At 36.2% G+C, this 14,569-nt stretch overlaps 1 protein-coding gene across 1 annotated transcript in view; it reads right to left on the reverse strand.

The window, feature by feature from the left end:
* NEK10 (NIMA related kinase 10) overlaps positions 1 to 14,569 on the reverse strand; it is a 121,171-nt gene that overhangs the window by 17,230 nt on the left and 89,372 nt on the right. The gene's annotated exons all lie outside the window — the stretch shown is intronic.

Consider the following 14,569-nt stretch of genomic DNA (forward strand, 5'->3'; position numbering starts at 1 on the left):
TACTATTTAACATGTATTGACATCCCTACTTCTAATTTAAATACCTTGGACTGTTCAAAGCATTTCATATACTGTTATAACTCACTAATCCCATGAACTGTTGCAAATATCTTAGTATCATTGCCCCTAATATCACTCTGGTGGCTTGGGCCAAGAAGCAGCAATTTTTTAATGGTTGCCTAGTAGAGCAACAGTACAACTGTGGACATTCAAGTAGCTTTGGTATTTACAAAGTGCACAAGTACTTTCAACTACAGAATACCCAGAGTACAAAGTGATACAAGAAATTCTAACTCTTTGATAACTTTTAGTGAGCCAGATATAGTAGCTCGAAATAAAAGTGACAACCCACAAAAATGGAGCAAATTTTTCTCTGTCTTGCACATTTTTATTTTTATTTATTTATTTATCAAATTTATATGGCCACCAATCTCACTAAAAATGGCTCTGGGTGGTATGCAACAATTAATTAAAACAATAAATATGTAAAACATTATTAAAATATACAACAGTTATTAAAAAATAAAAACACACAGCACAGGAGATAGCGAATATCAGCCACAGTGATGGAGCCATCACCAGTCCCCTGGGATCCCCAGGCCTGATGATATAGTCAGGTCTTGAGGAACTTACAGAACATTAACAGGGATGGAGCTAATTTCATTTCGGGGGGGGGGAGAATGTTCCACAGGGCAGGCACCACAGCAGAGAAGGCCTGCCTCCTGGGACCTGCCAAGTGTAAGTTTCTAGCAGATGGGACCCAAAGCATGCCCTCTCTGCCAGATCTAAGGGACAGGCAGATGTACTTGGGAAGAGGCGGTCCCTCACATAACCTGGGCCCATGCCATAAAGGGTTTTAAAGGTTAAAGCCAGCACCTTGAATTGGACCTGGAAGCAAACTGGCAACCAATGCAGCTTGCAGAGCAGAGGTGTAACATGTGCTGTTCTGGAAACACACATAACTGCCTGCGCCACTGCATTCTGTAGCAGCTGAAGCTTCCTGATATTCTTCAAGGGCAGCCCCATGTAGAGTGAATTCCATGTAATTTACCTGGTGGTTTCAGTCCTTGTTCAGGAACAAGTGAGGCTCACAACAAGAGACTCTATGTAGCTTACCTGATTACTATCTCTTTCAGCCCCTGAGCAATACCACTAATGTCAGCTCATAGTGGAAAAGATTCCACATGGGTTTATCTAGTCCCTGCACCACCCAAGTTGCAGTGGGAATTATCCACCATCATTCCTATGGCTCCCCATCCTTGTTGCTGGGCTCTAGTCCCTGGCCCAGTTGGATCAAAAAGGATGTGCTGGCTCTGAACCACAAGCACTCATAGTACACACACAAGCAGCATGAGAGTGATGCTCTGTAGCATATCACATAGCCCAGTCAGAAGACAATGATGGACAATCATGTTATTGCTTAACAGCTAAATTCATCACTATAATTAATAACTTTAGTTTTTTTCTGAAAACTTCTGTCCTGATGATTTGTTTTGCTTTGGCTGGCTCTTTGGAATTTTGGACTTTGAGTGCATTTAAAAAGCAATGACTAAGGGTCTTGGAGTTTTTGTCTTTGGGACTTTTGTTTATTCATCCTCTGGCACCCTGTATACAGCATTCTCTTTTGCTCTTTTATCTGTGGAGACTTCAGAGTACATTTAAAAAGACTCTGGGTTGATTAGACTGCTAAACCTAGGAATGTTTGTGTACACTCATGTTCATGTTCTTGCGTGCTGCTGATGCATTGAACATGGGCATCCATGGGGAGATGGGCAAATGGCACAAGTGTGTAAACAAGATCATAAATGCTGCAACTTATGCACTTGTATCAGTATTTACACAACTACATCACTGTGTGCCTGCCCTCATTTTGGTGTCCTGCAGATGTTGCTGGCAGTTAATCCAAGGTGCATTTTGCTAGTAGGCATTTTTCAATTGTTTTTTCAACCTGCTTGCTGCAATTTTCCTTAGCATTAAAGAGTAATACAAAGTGTTATTTTGTTGAGCAAGAGTATGGGCATAAATCATGACTTACTACTTAGTACTGTAAAAATGTATGTACTATTTATTATTGTAATGTAAGGTCAGTAGTGTGCTGCAGCCAGCTTGTGCCAGTTTGTGAGAGCTGACTGTTCAATTTTCTGGAATTTTGTGAGCCAGTTGGGAGCAGAGATGAGCTGCCATGCCTAGTGCATCAATCAGCTGTTTGGTGGCTCACAGTGTGATGGGATGGCAGCAATGGAGCTAGCAGAGCTGGCTGTTATACATTTATCAGTACCACCACTGCTTAAGGTACAATCTTTGTCTTTTTTTTTTCTTTAATTGATCTTTCTACTAGGGGTTGAAGGATGCAGTTCATATTCCTGACTGTCTGCAAGGTTATACTTAGGCATGGATCACCTAGATGAGAAGGATGTACAGGTAGTCCTCATTTAGCAACCACAACTGGGACTGGCAACCTTCGCTAAGTGAAGTGGTTGCTAAGTGGGAAATCACGTGACTGCAATTGTGCTTTCCGACTTGAAACTGACAAGACTATTCAGTTTCACACCTTCCGCTTTTGTTTGCCTCCTAACCACACCCCAGCCCTTTGGAATGCTCACCCTGCTGCTGGGATAATAAACAAGAAGGGAATTAATGTTTGTATTTACATTCATTGGAGAGGAAGGGATTAGAAGAGAGTAAGCAGGCACACAATGGGGAATACACATTGAAAGCAATGCGCTGGCACTGGCAGCCGCAAGTGCACTATGCAAACAGCCCAGTGTATTCCCTATTATGTACTTGTTTACTCTCTTGTAATCCCTCCCTCTCCAATCTTTCTCCTCTGCAAGCAGGGAAATGGGTAAGATACAGGAAAGATTGCCTACAGAAATAGCTTTATTTTTCTTCCCCCCCCCCACTTTCTCGCAGAGTGGAGAGTTTGTAGAGGAAGCAATTACAAGAGAGTAAGCAGGCATACCATGGGGGAAAAGCTGGAGTGTTTGCTTAGCACGCTTGCAGCTGATGGTGCAGACACATTGCTTTTGATGTGTATTCCCCATGGGTGCCTGCTTACTCTCTTATAATCCCTTCCTCTCCAATCTCTCTTATCTCCAAGGCGGGGGGGGGGGGAACAGGTCAGCACAGGATAACATGTACTGATTATAATGGTGATCACATGACTGAGGGACAGCACCATTGTAACTTTGAATGGTTGCTGAGTGAGGCAGTCAGTAAGCAAGGACTACCTGTATATCAAAATATTTTTAAAGTAGCTCTTCAATGGATTTAATTGGACTTAATTTAATATTTAATGCTGGGGAGCTTCCGGTGGCAATGGCGGGTTGAACGCATCTCTTCCTTGAGCTCTGCTCAAAGGGACCATCAGTGCAGTGGCTAAGGCTCAGGCAGGTCCCGTTGAGCCTGAAGATTTCTCCGGAGTTAAGGAGAACACCTAAAATTGACCATATGCCCTCTGGATGGCTGTTCCTGGCAAGGAGATCACAAAGTGGAGGTTTTTGCGATCCCTTGGTGAGTGAGCAGCTAGGAGGTGGGATTTCCATCCAGTTTCAAGCTGCGCCGAAGCCAAAATTCAAACGGACCCTAGATCCGACCATCCCATTTCTTAATTTTTATAGATTATCTTTTTATAGTTAAAGAGAGGCTTTTCTTGGGCACAGAGAGCTATTTCCTCTTGGCAATTATAGGTATTTCAAGGGAATACTGATTTTTTAAAAACTCTTTGCTTATCAGTTTTGCCTAAAAAAGAAAAGAGTAATGGAGTTTGAATTATTGTGGACTCTTAAAGAAACAAAGAAAAACATTCTTTTTGTTTCCTTCAACTTTTTTATTAGTAATTCTTTTTGGTGAATCTGCCTTTAACATATTTCGTTGGCCTTTATGCATCTGCGTGAGAAAGTCGTCCTTTTTTAATCAACTCTGCGCTGATTGGGGTGGTCGTATAAAGAAGCTAATGGAAAATTTCCGGAGTTTTTTTCTTTCTGGTGATATTATTTCCGGCCACTAGAGTGTGCTATTGCCTAACTAATCCACTACCTGAAAGTTTCTTTTGGTGGATTACTTTCTCATTGGCAATTTTATGGTTATATTAATTTAAAAATGATTTCTAAAAGACCCTACAGAAGTGCCTCTGCAGATTTTGATTTTTTGAGGCAGATGTTTGAAGACTTTTCAGCTAAAGTTATACAGACTATAGATGCCAGATTTGAAACAATAGAACAAAAATTGGATAAAAAATAGAGAAGATGGATGCTGTTGTAAAACAAGTTACTAACAAAGTACAAATACTGGAAAATAGAATGGATGGCAAAGATACAGAAATGGAAAGAGGATTGGATAATTTTGCTCTACTTGAACTTAGAGAGAATGAATTCTGTTTAAGATTAAGAGCAATTCCTGAAAATGCTGAAGAGAATGTCAGACAATTGGTTGTGACTGCTCTGTCGAACTTATTAAGCTAGGAGGAAGAGAGGATGGATCAAGAAGTGGATAAGGTATATTGTATAAACTCACACTTTGCAGCTGTCAGAAAACTTCCTATAGATGTTATCATTTACTTTTTGAGATGGTCAATAAGAGAAGAAGTACTACAGACTCACTTTGATTCTAGACTAAAAATTGATAATAGAGATATAATCGTATTAAAAGAAATACCTATTAGAATCTTGAGAAAGAGAAAGGACTATATCTTTTTGACAGAGATTTTAAATAAGAACAAGATCTTATTCTGTTGGGATAAATTGGAAGGTGTGATCTTTATCTTTCAACAATGAAGATTCAGATTAAATTCAGTCCAAAAGGCCAAAGATTTCCTGGCAAGATATGGATGGGAATTACAACAAGAATTAAAGGGGTTATTGCAGAGTCAACAATAATTGGAGGAAGGGCCTGATGAGCAGGTCGTTGAGACAGTTGCTACAGTTAAAGGCTTTGACAAAGACTCTTTTCTTAATTATGGATTATAAATACTTAACATGGAATATTAATGGTGCAAACCATCCCCGAAAAAAATAAAAAATCTTTCATTATTTGAGAAAATTAAATCAGGATATAATTTGTCTGCAGGAAACTCACATCAGGAAAAAAGATGAAAAATATTTGATTTACAAAACTTTAGGTGAAGAATTTATATTGGCAAATAGTAAAAAAAACCCAGTGGAGTTGTTTTATATATTAAGCCTTATTTGAAACCACAACTTTTATTATCAGATGAAAGAGGCAGATATGTTGCAGTTGAAATTGACTTGCAAAGAATTAAATCTATAATTGTTGGATTGTATGTTCCTAATGAAGATAAAAGTAATTTTTTAAAATACCTGATAGATCAATTGTTGCCTTTCACATATGAAAATTGGTGCTTGATGGAAGATTGGAATGGAGTAACCTCTCCTCAGATGGACAGTCCTCCGGAAAGGGAATTAAACCTAACCAAGGGAAACTACCTAAGTCTTTTTTTGACTTGATAGAAAACTTGACTTGATAGACTTTTGGAGACAAAAAAATGGGAATGCCAAGGAATATACCTTTTTTTCAGAAAGACAAATATTTTTTCTAGAATTGATATGATATGGAACTCAAAGACTTTGACAAACAAGATTACTAGGATGGATATTTTACCAAAAACTTTTTCAGATCATAATCCAGTTACACTGATACTTAAAAAGAAACCTACAACATTTAAGTAGAGATTAAATGAATCAATATTGCAAAAATAATTAGTAGTAAAGGAACGTAAAGAAGAAGCTAAATGAATACTTTAATAACAATTTGGATAAAGGAACAAATTTAAAAATTGTTTGGGATGCCAGTAAAGCAGTGATGAGGGGCTAGTTTGTTCAATACAACTGGGAACTTAAAAGGAAACATCAAGAAAAAATTCAAACTATTCTAAAAGAAATAAAGAGAAAAAAAGCCAGTTTACAAAACAAACAAAAAAACCCAACAGACACTGATATCTTGTACCAAATTAAGCTTCTACAACAGCAACTATCTATGTTAACTATAAAAGAAATACAAAGTTAAAATTTACAAAACAAAAATATTTTGAATCTGCAAATAAACCAGGGAGATGGCTTGCATATAAACTGAGAAAGGAGAGACAAGAAAATGATAATGAAAATACAAGAAGGAAATGTTACACTCACAGATAATGTAAGCATCCAAAAATCTTTTCATAACTTTTTTTCAAATCTGTATAAAAGACAAGAAGTTTCATTAAATCATACTGACACATATCTAAAAAGACAAAATTTACCAAAACTCTCACAATCTCAAAAACAAATCATGAACAAATCCTGCGACTGCCTTTGAAATATCAGAAGCTATCAAAAAGGCTAAAATAGGAAAAGCCCCTGGACCAGATGGATGAATGAGTTATTATAAATGTTTTGAAGATGAACTTAAGTGGGTGATGAACTCTATTTTAGGGGTCTCAGCAATACTAGAGACTTGGAAGGAAGCTAATATAGTGTTATTGCCAAAAGAGGGTCAAGATCCAACTATGACCAAAAACTACAGACCAATTTCTTTGTTAAATAATGATTATAAGCTCTTTACATCAATACTAGCAGAGAGATTGAAAAAGATTTTATCAGACTTTATACATGAAGATCAATGTGGCTTCTTACCTAAAAGACAACTGAGAGACAATGTAAGAATTGCACTAGATATAATAGAATATTTGCAACATCATAATGAAAAGCAAGCAGCACTGATTTTTTTGGATGTGGAGAAAGCTTTTGATAATTTGAACTGGTCGTTCCTGTTTAAAGTTTTGGAAGATATGGACTTCTGCTAGAACTTTCTGCAAGGGATTAAATCGATATACACTTCCCAAAAGGCAAGTATATTGTTAATGATGAACTTACAAAACTATGTGAGATACAAAAGGGGACAAGACAGGGTTGTGCCCCTTGTCACCTCTACTTTTTATTTTAGTTCTGGAAGTGTTAAATAGAGATATTAGACAAGATGTGAATATAAAGTGTTTACAAATCAAAAAAGAAGTTTTTAAATTAAGAGCCTTTGCACATGATTTAGGTTTGATTTTACAGGAAGCTCAAAATGAAATTGAATGTTTAATGAAGAAATTGAGAGGTTTTGGTGCACTTCCTGGATTTAAGGTAAATAGACAAAAAACAAAGATGTTGGTTAAGAATACGATTACGAAAGATCAAGAAATATTGATGAAGAAGTCTGGCTTCAAAATTGAAAAAAAGGTTAAATATCTGGGAGTTACATTGACCAATATGAATTATATGTTATATCAAAATAATTATGTTAAGGTCTGGAATGATATTAAAAAGGATTTATTAAGATGGGGTAAACTGCAACTGTCATTGTTAGGTAGAATTTCAGTAATTAAAATGAAAGTTTTACCTTTTTCTTTTTCAGACAATACTGATACTGACAAATGATGTACCATTTAAACAATGGCAGAAAGCTATTTCTGAATTTGTGTGGCAAGGTAAAATACAAAGAATAAAATATAAACTTTTACAGGATGGCAAAGAAAGAGGTGGGTTATGTCTTCCAGATTTAAAGTTATACTTTGATGCCTGCTGTCTGGTACGGATGAAAGAATGGATGACTTTACAAAACAAGAGGTTACTGGAATTGGAAGGACATGAGTTAAGATTTGGATGGTATGGACATTTATGGTATGACAGTGAAAGCTAATATTGATTTTAAGAATCATTTTATCAGATGCTCTATACTGAGAATCTGGAACAGATATAAGGCAAGATTGTCTCCAAAAATTCCTCTGTGGTTGTCACCCCAGCAAGCTTTCTATAGAAGAGAAGTAACAGTTAAGCAACCTGGTTGACGTATGCAACTTTGTTATTGTTTTCTGAAGGAGAACCTAACCTGAAGAAGAGAGAAGAATTAGAATTGGAAGGTTTTGTTTGCTAATGGTTTACATATGCACAATTGCAGGAAAGATTTAAACTAGATAAGAAAAGCTATGAATTTACCACTGAGAACTCTGAGTTTGAATAGGTTTTGTGTACTAATGATGAACATCTTATTGCTAAATAAAATGTATAAATTTTTGTTAAAGATGAATTTAGAAGATGCTAAAGATTGTATGGTTAAATGGCCAAAAAACTTTGGATATAACATAATGTTAGACCAGTGGGAAAATATGTGGAATAAAGGGTTAAAGTTCACTCTCAATTATACTTTGAAAATTTCTATAAAACGATGTACTGTTGATATTTGACACCAGATAAATTGTCAAAGATGTATAAAGGAACCTCAAATGCTGGAAATGTAATCAATGAGAAGGTACATTCTATCACTTATGGTGGACTTGTGAAAAGGCTAAGAAATATTGGAATATGATATGTATTTTGATTCAAAAGATTTTGAAAATAGAGTTGCAATTGAAACCAGAGACTTTTCTTTTAGGTATGATGGATAAGCAAATGGAAAGACAACACGGAAATGTATTTCTTTATATGATAACTGTGGTGAGACTCCTGTACGCGCAAAAATGGAAGGATTTACAAATACAGTGCTACCTCGGGTCACGAATGCTTCTGTTCATGAACAATTTGGTTCATGAACAGCACCGTTCGCAAAATTTTGCTTCTGTTCGCGAACTCCGCATCGGGTGACGAACAGGATCTGCGGCCATTTTCCCTGCTGTGACACGTGGTCGTGGCTTCCTGTAGGGAGGGGGACTCTCCCTCCAAACAATAACCGCCTCCCCACCCGCCTTCCTGTCCTCCACGCCAGAAGTTGCCTCAAGCAAGGTTAGCGTTCTCTCTCTTCATACTGTACTGTACTGTACTTTGTTTCATATTTTTGTGGTTTAAAAAAAAACATATGGTTCAGAACGGATTAACTGTATTTACATTGAACCTTATGGGAAAATTTGATTCGGTTGGCGACCAAAATCGGTTGGCGACCAAATTCGTAGGGGTCAGAACGGATTAACTGTATTTACATTGAACCTTATGGGAAAATTTGATTCAGGTTGCGACCAATTCAGGTCGCGACCAATTCAGGTCGCGACCAGAGTCGTGGAACGAATTAAGTTCGTGACCCGAGGTACCACTGTACCTACTGCTGAAGAATGGATATTGAAATTAATGGAATTGGTAGAGATGACAGGGCACTGTCTAACTTTGTCTCTAACTGGAAACCACTCTTAGACGTTTTGCTTGATACTCAAAAAAAAAATTCAACTTTGATTTTGGGATTTGCTGATTGATTTACTTACAGAAATATCTTGTACAAATTATATGTATTATCCAAATAGATTGATTTTAGGAATTTTCTTGAATATTAGATTAAAAACTATTTTTTACTATGTAAACTTTTAGATATTAGAGTAAGAGGCAAATATATTCTGTATCTGTACCTGTGCCAAGGAAAGTCAGAAGCTACTCTTTCTTTCTTATGCTCCCCTTCCTTCTTTTTTCTTTTCCCTTCCTTTTTCTTGATTTTTATGTATTTTAACTTTTTCTGAAAACATAATAAAATTTATAATATTTAATGCCAGGATATCTTCCTGCTCTAGAATAGCAATTGACTCTAGGATTATGTCTTATGTGAGATTAAAAGAAATAGAAAGCCAGCTTATCTCTCATGCTCCTTTCAATTAAGATACTTACCCCCAAATAAATTGTTGCCCTAAATTCAAGGAAGGCTAGGGCTAAGGCTAACAGACTTGGCTGCAAAATCTGAATAATCACTAGATAGCAACAAAGGATTTCTGTATTTCTTTGCTGCTGGCTAGTGGTCATTCAGGTTTTTGCAGATAAGAACATAGTTCTCTGTGTCTGACCTATTCTCAAACTGTTTTGGGTTCTGGATTGCCTGGACCCCATTAGGTACTTTCTTTTGATTTTGTTTTGTCTGGACTATAGCTAGCCCAGAATGGGGGAGACTGAACTTCTGGAATGCAATGTTTTATTCCCTGTTTGAAAAGTACACACACGTTTTTTCTTTTTACTTTATGAACATCCTTACTGCTTGGAAAGGAAACTATAAGAAAACCTCAAGTATGGTGTTTGAGTCTCATCATGGAAGAAAGACAGGTTATCAATGCGTATATTAATATTAATAACAATGCCTGTAAGATTCTCTATAAATCCAATTAGTTTTTAATAGTTGTTTTTTCTCTTCCACTATCTGTATTTAGACTATAACTTCTTGAAACAGAAACCTTTTATTTGCTTATATTTTTAGATAAAATTGGTGTACATTGATACTTTAATTGTCATAGTACCAGTAGTCATCTTAAACCTTTAGGCTAATTTCCTTAGCGTCCTCACAAATGTAGCTTCATTGCAGATTTTTTAAAGATGAGAATTGGAAAGTCAGTCTTTGTAAAAGACAGGTTTTGTGTTTCTCTGCATGTTTTTTAAAAGAGCCCCTCCCCTTTTCCATCATGCATACACATAGAGAAAGTAACAATTCCCCAGTATATTGCATTCCTATTATTCATCTGATTGAAAACATGTTTCACCCATAGAGGCGAATGGAAACATGTTTGACTCATGTGCAAAAAAAGAGCTTTTAGATGTGTTTATAATGTCTAGGGACCTAAAACTTGAAGCAGCCTTCAATACAAAAACTACAGCTTGAGGCCAAACTTGATCTTGAAGTTGAAAGCTGAAACTTTATTTATGCTAAAGCTCAGCACTAGTGTTTGTTTTCAATGCCAGAGCTTAACCCAGGATAACATAATGCAGGGAAAAAATAGAAATGCAAATGCTTCACAGTTAAGCTAACTAGTTTCACATGTAACAAGACTCAGGGGGAATAGTTATATGTACTTTATGGAGAGATTCTGGTTGCTGTATTTTTATTTGGGCTACAAGCTGCCTCCTTTATCAAATATTTAAGGGTATTTATCAGACAGATACTGAACACAGAAAGCATAATATGGTGGCAAAAAAGAACTTGCTTCCTATAGGGACATTTGGTACTAAATAAGGGGCTTGAGAGATCCCCTATGAATGAAATTGAGTAACGTTATCTCAGCTACTGGATTTTAATCCCTGTTCTGTTTTCAAAGACTCAGACCTCAGATGAGTGGAAATAAGGTAAGAGGTTTATATAATTATTTTTAAAAAAGCTTGCTTGATTTCTCTCAGATCTGAATGAAACCTGTTGCCATGGAGACAGAATGGAGAAAGGATACTAGAAGCCCAGAAATGACAATGAGAACTCTCCCCTTATGAACTCCAGCTTTAGCTTGCCAGAGAAGGTCCAGAACTGATTGCTGTGCTCATCAAAGAGCCTACAGAAAGGGAAGTAAGGAAGTATTTGAAGACTCTGGGGATCAGTCAGCAATCTTTTGTAACTCCATGTTACTATTTTAAGGCCAACTAAGAATAAAAGTATAAAAACCTTCTTTCTTCAATAAATTTCACTGATATCTCATATGCAGTAAACAATGGTTAACAGGTGTGTTTATTTCAGAACTTTCTAAAAAAAATCTGCCTACATGGGGAATAAAAAGACTGGGTGCTTTCCCTTGTAGTTAAAAAGGTCACTTAGTATGGAATCTAAGGCTCCAGAAGAATTCTAACATTTTCCCTTGAAGTTTACATGGGTGCACTCCTGTTCAGTCATGCCCATCTACAAAGTTGGCAGATGTTTTTCCTACCCCAGTCCAAATCCTTCATTGGAGACTTGCATCATACATTAACCTGTAGATCAAGGCCAGGACCAAGATGCACCTGACATGGGTTTTGCTTCTATTTAAATGAGAAAGAATCAGGGACATGAATAACACACTATCTTCATTATAGCAGTAATGCAGATATTGTAGGAAAAGGCCACAACTCTGCATACTGGATGACTAATTATATTGTTAGAAATAGCAACAATTGGAAAAATAGGCCTCACTTTAAGTTGAGTGTTTGGGATAAAATTAACACTTTAAAAATGAATATTATATCATACAAAAATTTCCCCTATTTTTAAAACATGTTTTTAGAAATTTAATGCAGTGTTTCATTGGTTTATTTGAGGAAATCCTCCCTTTCATTTTCACTCAGGAAGTTTCATTAGTCAGAGAATAAGATTTTAATTTCCCAGATTCATGCTATAAGGCATATCTTCTTTCATGCCTTAATGAATGGCAAGTTTTGCCAGCTGGAATTGGCATATTTGACATTTTTATAAGTTAGTGAATGTTAGCTCCAACTACTTTGGAAAGCATGGAATTCCTTCTATGAGCCTCTCTTCACTTGTACATAACTAAGATACAAACACGTTCTGTCAATTTCTTTATTCTGTTTTATCCCCATGACGTTGCCTTAAGCTTATCTTCATGCCATGAGTGAGATACACTTAAGTCATCCTTAGTTATTTTGGTTTTAAAGTAAGGGGGAAAACTACTTTAAAAGATTTGGCAGCAATCTGAGGCAGTTTCAATATTTGTGGAATCTGATGCACTCTACCAACTGTTCTGATGGAGGTACAGTCAGGTGATCTGCAGGAGTGGGATAGCCCCTATTGGTTATTTCAGGCTGCTGCAGGCATGTCCCATACACTCAGACAAATAAGCCAAACTGAGACATGATCCATGGGGTGGAGCGGTTGCCTGGTTTAGCTGGAGAAAATATCTTGCTTTACTAGGCAGCTCCTCCTGCCAACAATTAACTGTTTGGTAAGCTTCTTTTGATAGCAAGTTTAGCAATTTTTTGGAAGAATGCTAAACCAGAGCTTTAATAAGGCCCCCACCTAGTTGATCTGCTGGGAAGGGCTGTCCATTAAAGCAAGAATTCCTCCACTAGTTTACCAGGCAGCTCCTCTAGCCCAATGATCAACCATAGTCTAGCCATCTGTCAAACCAATCCAACCATTACAGCAGTGCTTTGATTGATAGGTAGTTTCCTGTGGGCAAAAGCGGGCAGCAGAGCTGGAAATTTTAACCAAATGTTCAACTTAACAAGCCCTGCACACCTGAAATCCAGACACCATCTTCTAGTGGCAAGGCATAACAGAGGCTCTAGAGGCAGGATAGCTTTCAGCAATGGGTACAGAAAAGTTTATGCTGGTACAGTTTTCTACTGATTCAGGAATGTATGAATAGCATTTTAACTGAGCCTTAAATTAAAAACTAAGGAGGCATGGCATATGACTTAGGTTTGATGTTTATGATCATGCTAGATTTATGCTATGGGGAACCCCAACTTGAAAGTAGTTCTCTGGTCAGAGAACCTGGGTAGAATACAAGTGCATCTCTTAATCAAATTGTCTATTTGAGGAGGTATAACATAAGCAGAGTGACCTTTTCTTTGATTAAAGTATGTTGATATCTAGCTATGAACTAGCAGCCAGAAGAGCTTCAGAAACCCTTTCTAGTATTCTAGAAATGTAATATACTCTTTTAAAAAGAATCCTATAATAATTCTTTATAGCCTGTTGACAGAATACACTATATCAGATATTCAAGAAAGAACAGATAATGAATATCAATGGAAAATAATACTGGCATCTATATGTCACTTTTCTATATATTTAAAATTACAGATAATTCAACCAACATATTATTTTCTATCTATTAGATGCTTAAATCTCTTTACAGGATAGATTCAGCTAACTGTAATCCTTAGAATGAAACATTGGTTTATATGATATGACTTATGCTATTAGTGACTCCTTTCTGGACACAAACTATTTCACATACTCATTTTGTTCTGTAAGACACATTGGTTCTTGCAGACGCTTATGTTCATGTGAATTATAACAATAGTTTGGAGATTAACAGGACAATGGAAATGAATGCAGAAAGATTTTATGACTTCCAAAAAACAGATACTACAAGGTTGTAAGGATACACATTCTTTGCAATAATGATTTTTAAATATTTGAACAAGCATTTTATGAGAGTGCCTCAAGTTATATACTTAGAAATATATATCCATATAGTGCATACATTTAATTTCCCATATCCCCCATTGTTAAGTAAACTTAAATGTTAATAATGTATTAATATGTTATAAATATATGTGTAACATTCTGATTTTACAAATAAAGGTTTTAAATTTTCATTCACACACACATATATATACATACACACATACACACACATACATACATTTAATATATATTCATTAAAAAAAAAATCTTATATATAAGAATTAAAAGAAAAAGTTTATCATGCTGGCCTGACCTGCTCTTAAAAGAAAAAAAAAACATTTCATCCATTCAAAAGATGGAAGTTGATAAAATCTGCTAAAAAGGCAAATGGGTTTAAGGTACAAACAAGGGAAATACGAAATCTTACAACATGTGATAAAATGCCTGAACAACGAAGAAGTCATTAGCAAAAGAAACTGCAAGAATACTAAGGTGATCACAAGATTTTAAAGGGGAAGTAACTAAGTGGAAAGTAAAGAGGGAAGGAATAAATATAGGGTGCCAATAAATATAGATATACTACTTAATTTTGGATATTGGAGCACAGTCCAATGCATATTTACTTAATGTTCACTGTGCTAAATGAGATTTACCTTCAAAGTTAATTTAGAACTGCAGTCTCACATAGAGTAATAGGGGTATGTCAGAATAAAAAAGGATTGCATAGAAGAGACATAGC

This window comes from Python bivittatus, unplaced genomic scaffold (genome assembly GCF_059951505.1).
Source record: "Python bivittatus isolate LINGU-HERP-01145 unplaced genomic scaffold, Pbiv_v1 ctg000610_np1212, whole genome shotgun sequence".
Classification (NCBI taxonomy): domain Eukaryota; kingdom Metazoa; phylum Chordata; class Lepidosauria; order Squamata; family Pythonidae; genus Python; species Python bivittatus.